Genomic DNA, 5,622 nt, shown 5'->3' with positions numbered 1-5,622 from the left:
AGGGAACAGAACAAATGAGGACGATCGTGTTTCCCTGGAAGGAGAAATAGAGAAGGTGGCGTTCCAGGAGCAGAGAGGCGGAGGAGGGAGGCTGCAGCAGGTGTGCACCAGGCTCTTGCTCTGAGCATCAGCCCCTCCCCATGGACATTGGTGGCAGGTGGTGTCCCCACTGGGCTTCCCTGCCAGTCTATGTGAGGGCTGCTTGCAGATGCCGGCAGTGGCCCATCACTGCCCCCAGCGAGTGGAGTCAGGGAGGTCATTCAGGCCTCCATTACTAGAGTCTCACCCATGCCTGTTGCCCAGTGGGGCTGTCAGAAGCATGTGGATTTGAATTCTATTACTGCAGTGATGCCCTGGGGTCTCCAAACTTCACTCAGAAGTGAAATGCCTCCTTCTTTCCCTCTTTTTTTTTCCATTCTTGATTCTGTATGTTCTATTTTCAGCTCCCATAAGGCCAGATGCTTCTCTGGGCTTAGCTTATAGCTAAGATGATGGTTGCCCAGAGTGTGCAAACCTGTCTGGTCCCAAGACTCATGGCTGCCAATCTAAGAACCATCTTCCTGTTTCCCATTTCAGACTTTTCGTCTCCAGCTTTGTTCCTAACACTGTCTTCCAAATCAAGATCTCTAGTTTCAGTGGAGAGGTGTTTCTTCATTCCTGTATCAGGATCCCCATCCATGGATGCATATTTTTGTATCATTTCTTCTTCATTGAACCTAAAATATGTAAGGAGGCAAGGTGAAAAGAAATATCAAGAAAACGATAGAAAATCCCCATTTTTCAATCCCTGGTGAAGTAATTGGTTCAGGCAATGATCATCAGTGGATGAAACCATGAGCCAGAGGTTGATGAGGATGTTTACGTGGGAGGGGTCAGGCTGTCACATCCCGAACTCACTCATTAATGATAGCGCCACTGAGAGAGGAAATAACCAGTCATCGTGGACCCCTAAAATACAAACCACTCAATACCACCTAAGGATTTTTTTTTTTTTTTTCCAGCAAAGACCTCAGCTTTTCATTCAACATGTTACCAGAGAGGTTTAGTCAAAAGAGACCAAAGCGCACGTCATCATCAGACTCTTCAGATTCTTTTGTTTGCTTCGACTTTCTTCTCCTCAGCTGGGGCAGCAGTGGTAGAAGGGGCAGGACCTCCTGCTGGGGCAGCTCTACCTGCCCCCATGTTGCAGATGAGGCTTCCGATGTTGACATTGGCCTAAAGCCTTTGCAAATAGCCCAGCCAGAAAGGTTCAACGTTTGCACCGGCTGCTTTAATGAGGGCATTGATTTTATCCTCCGTGACCATCACCTCATCGTCGTGCAGGGTGAGGGCCGAGTAGATGCAGGCCAGCTCCTAGATGGAGGCGGGTGAGTACTAAGCAGGGGCGGCTAGGCACGGTGCTAGTCGCTGGATGAAGTGAGGGCCTCACCCCACCATGGTCTTAGCTTCCTTGGAAGGACCGAACACCTTAGCCGCAGCTGGGGCAAGGGACAGGAATATTCTTGACAAAATAAAGTTGAACCTGAAATTTAGTCAAGCTGCATTTACTAGAAATACAGGGAACAGAGGAACAAATAAGATGACACCATGAAGAGGCAAGCTGACAAATTCAGAATGTAAGGCATTCTACACGTCACCGCAACAGTAAAGGCATAAGACCTCAGAGACATAACCACCAAATGTAATCGAATATAATGCAGGTCATTGTCTGGAGGCTGATTTCAGCAAGCTGACTGTGAACTGGCCAAGTGATGACATTGACTAGGAAGCAATTATTGCTAATTTTGTTAGACGTGTTAATTTTGAATCAGGGTGATGAGTATACAGGGGTTTGTTATGCTGTCCCCTCTATTTTTCCATATTTTTGAAAATGTTTATGGTAGAAAATATTTTTACAAGTTAAAAAATAAAGCAAGTTGGTCAGTATACTTCCTAAGGGGGTCGGCGGCGGCGGGGAGGGATTGTCTAATATTAAATGACCCAAATGAGTTATCCTGCTTGATTTCTATCCCTGTCTTTAATAAATTAGAATTCTGGTTTCTAAGTTTAAAAGGGAAGGAAGGTGGAAATTGTTTGTATTAGTAGAGTGGTTGGAGTTTTACAGTGAACAGATATTTAACATACCCTTGGTTTTATGATGGAATTAGAACTGCTTCCAGACAGACACCACGTGGTAGAAATAGAGCATCTGAAGACTGGAAGGGACCCAAGCGTCCATTTAGCTGCCTTCCCTCTGAGCTGGACCACTGTAAACCATCCAGGTTAGGGGTAGGGTTAGGATCTTTCTTTCAAAGTCTTTCAGAGAGGGGGAGACATTACCTCCCCAGAATCTGAACGTTAACCGCACTCACCATCAGGAAGTCTTCTTGAGATTCCAGGTACTCAGAGAAACCCTCTCTGTCTTATCCTGTGAACACTGAAGAGGAGGGGGCCCCCGTCTGAGAGTGCATCACATCCCAGGAGGACTGGCATTAACCCCCAGGCCCTCGGCTGCCCTTTCTCCTTTTTTCCTTATTTACCAGCCCTTAATCATTTGGAAGGTTTTTATCTGTGGTCCCCCGTTTTCCTTGTTCCTGTGGGAGAGACCCACGGCTCTAAAGGGCTACTAGCATCAAGGACAAGGTGCGAGTTCCCTGATGGGCTCCCACCAGCCCCACGCCTCCTGGCCACAGTCTCTGTACTTGACCTTCCTTGACTCCAAGCCTCTTCCCAGCCCTTCTGGAAAGTCCCACAATACTCCTCCATCACTCTGTTCATTTGGAAACTGCCAAGGCACTGTGAGGCCATGGTTGTTTGGATCCCATATTTCCAGCTTCCACAGTGTTGTAAAACAATCCAAAAACAGATTTTATAAACACAAATCCTTTTGGCTGTAAGAAGATGCCTCTGGGCTCCTTCACCAAGCACCTGGTTCGAGAAGGTTCGAGGTGGGCCCCAGGTGTGGTGTCAGATAGCCTGGTGGGAGCAGGGCCGCCTGTTTGGCTGGTGGCATCTACAGAATGCCAGCTTTCCCCACACAAGCCAAGACTGTTGAGGAAGTGAGAGCAGGTAGGAAAGTGGATAGAACAGAGAGAAGAGGGGCAAGGGTGGGGAAGGGGTTAGAAAAATCAGTAGCCGTCCCTCTTTGAGCACACCCGCCAGCCTGTCCTATCCAAACTCACCACATGTGGGCTTCTGTTAGGGGGAGGGCTGCCCTGAATCTCCCCTCCCCCACTGCGTTCAGTTAAGTAGCCCTCCTGAGGGCTTACGGTGCCATGCACATACTTCTACGCTGCCTTATAACCCTATACAGTGTTCACTGCACGTATCTGTAGACGCTTGACCGTAGGCTCCTGAGATCAGGAGGTACCCTTTTGCTTTCTGATTCCCCAGCCCTCAAACTATACCTGTCAGCAATGCCTGCAGCTCTGCACTGGGGTTTTGACAGGCCTTGTGCACGTGAATGGGTCTGTGTGAGTTGGCGAGGGAGATAAAAAGACATCAGGGTATCCCCCTGAAAGCCCACCAAATTATTCAGCCTGGTTGCCTTGTTCAGAATTCACCACACAGCACAGAACAAGCTAAATCATGGAAAAATAACACTGTAGCTTGGACAATAATGAATATGCAAGCAGCATAATGGGCTGAAGTACTGAGAGAGCCATCTATTGTAGAGAGTTTAGTCTCACCTTAGTGAAATATCAGAGGCAGAAGCACAAAAAGATCCTGCTAGTTTTGAAAAAAAGCAAATGGATAACTAGCTAACATGCAATGGGTGAAGACAGGGAAAAGTTCAGTCAGTTCATCCATGGTCCAGCAATTTTGGAAGGTGGCAGACCTCAGTCTTTGGATACTGACAAACAGCACTGTACCATGGGAGGCACCTTCCTTCTGGAAAAAAAACTTTTGAACTCTGTTGCATCTGTGGTTTGCATGGTATGAACTGCCTCCACCTTTGTTCCAAAGTGCTTTGAAAAGACTGGATGTATTTATGACAAATGCAGGTGTATTTGTCCTTTCAGACTGATGCAAGGCATTAGAAGGTCAGCTATTGCAGCTGGAAAGCAGCCAGCAAATGAGGAGGCCACAGAAGAAGTTTGTGACTTTTTTTTTTGTGGTTCGTGGGCCTCTCACCGCCGTGGCCTCTCCCGTTGCGGAGCAACAGGCTCCGGACGCGCAGGCTCAGCGGCCATGGCTCACGGGCCCAGCCGCTCCGCGGCACGTGGGATCTTCCCAGACCGGGGCACGAACCCGTGTCCCTTGCATCGGCAGGCGGACTCTCAACCACTGCGCCACCAGGGAAGCCCATGTGACTTTTTAAAGATAATTTATTTCAGTTCACAGTTTACACAGGATGTCAAATCTGAAGGGGACCCCAGGGTTACCCAGTTTAACTTCTTCATTGTACAGATGAAAATGAGAAGAGTAGTGACTTGCTTAAGATAGTATTAGTAGTACTAAGAGCTTCAGTTGATGGTTTCTGATTAATGTAGTGGTCGTTCCATTATTATACCAAGCTGCATTTCCATCCAGAATATTTTTATAATGCTGATTAAGCTGGATTGTTTTGGTGAAATTTTCCAGCATTTATCCTAGATTTTGTCAAATGTAATTTTAGGAAGGTGGCTTAATGGAAGCATTAAATGACCTACTGTAGCAGTTTCCTCTATTTTATGTAGGGGAAGAGCACCGACTGCATGTCCTGTTATAAGTTTGGTGGTTGTAGTATGTTGCCATCAGTATTATTTAGGAATCCTTTTGGCTGCATGAAACAAAAAACCTAACCGCAATTGCTTGAATGAATATAGGTTCATTTTTTCTGACATAACATGAAGTCTGGATGTAGGAAGCTTTGGCTTTGATTCAGCAGCTCAGTGATATCAGGAATTACATATAGTAGTGTGTATATGTCAATCCCAGTCTCCCAACCCTGAGTTTTATACCTTTGGGATTTTATACAATAAACCTGTGTTGCCTTAAAATACTATGTTACACAAGCTGACACCAAAGACCTTTCTGAAGCCAGTGAGAGTTCTTTGAAGGCCACATGCTTGGGCTCTGAGTCAGATAGTTTACGGCTCTGTCACTTATTAGTTAGGTGACCCCACTTCTCCGCTCCAAGCTGCAGTTTTCTCATTAGGAAGATGTGACAATCATGAGTTTGTGGTGAAGAATGAATGAGGGGATTTACAAAGACTTCTAGAAACCAGAAAATGGTCTTGTCTGTTAGCCTCCTAGCATGTTGAAGGCAGTCACTGACATGTAGCCCTGGGTCCCGGGTTGTCTGCACTGACAGCTAAATGACATCTTTTGTGCCCTGTATAACTGGTTCACAACAACCGCTTACCTCATCAACAGCAATTACTTTGTATTCACTCTGCTTAAAAAGCTGAGGAAGAATACAGTAGATTAAGGAGGGGGACAGATTAAAATGCTATCCTGGGGTTTAAAGGGGGCTGGAAAACTTGACTTTGCAGCATAACTCATTTTTCAAAGGATTTGCATGTGCATTTTCTCCCTCTAGACTTGTGATCTCTTAATAAGAAGTAAAAAAAAACCGTTAGGGCTTTTCCCTGGTGGCGCAGTGGTTGAGAGTCCGCCTGCCGATGCAGGGGACACGGGTTCGTGCCCCGGTCCGGGAAG

The 5,622-nt window shown here is 46.5% G+C and overlaps 1 protein-coding gene and 1 pseudogene across 1 annotated transcript in view; one reads left to right on the top strand and one right to left on the bottom strand.

Annotated features, from left to right (window-relative positions):
* Positions 1 to 5,622, top strand: part of GPR39 (G protein-coupled receptor 39) — a 245,731-nt gene that overhangs the window by 128,542 nt on the left and 111,567 nt on the right. The gene's annotated exons all lie outside the window — the stretch shown is intronic.
* LOC103070325 (60S acidic ribosomal protein P1 pseudogene) overlaps positions 1,047 to 5,622 on the bottom strand; it is an 88,551-nt pseudogene continuing 83,975 nt past the window's right edge.

This window comes from Lipotes vexillifer, unplaced genomic scaffold (genome assembly GCF_000442215.2).
Source record: "Lipotes vexillifer unplaced genomic scaffold, Lipotes_vexillifer_v1.1 scaffold535, whole genome shotgun sequence".
NCBI classification, from domain to species: domain Eukaryota; kingdom Metazoa; phylum Chordata; class Mammalia; order Artiodactyla; family Lipotidae; genus Lipotes; species Lipotes vexillifer.
Note: the sequence above shows the minus strand (reverse complement) of the source record. Positions and strands in the feature narration are given on the sequence as shown.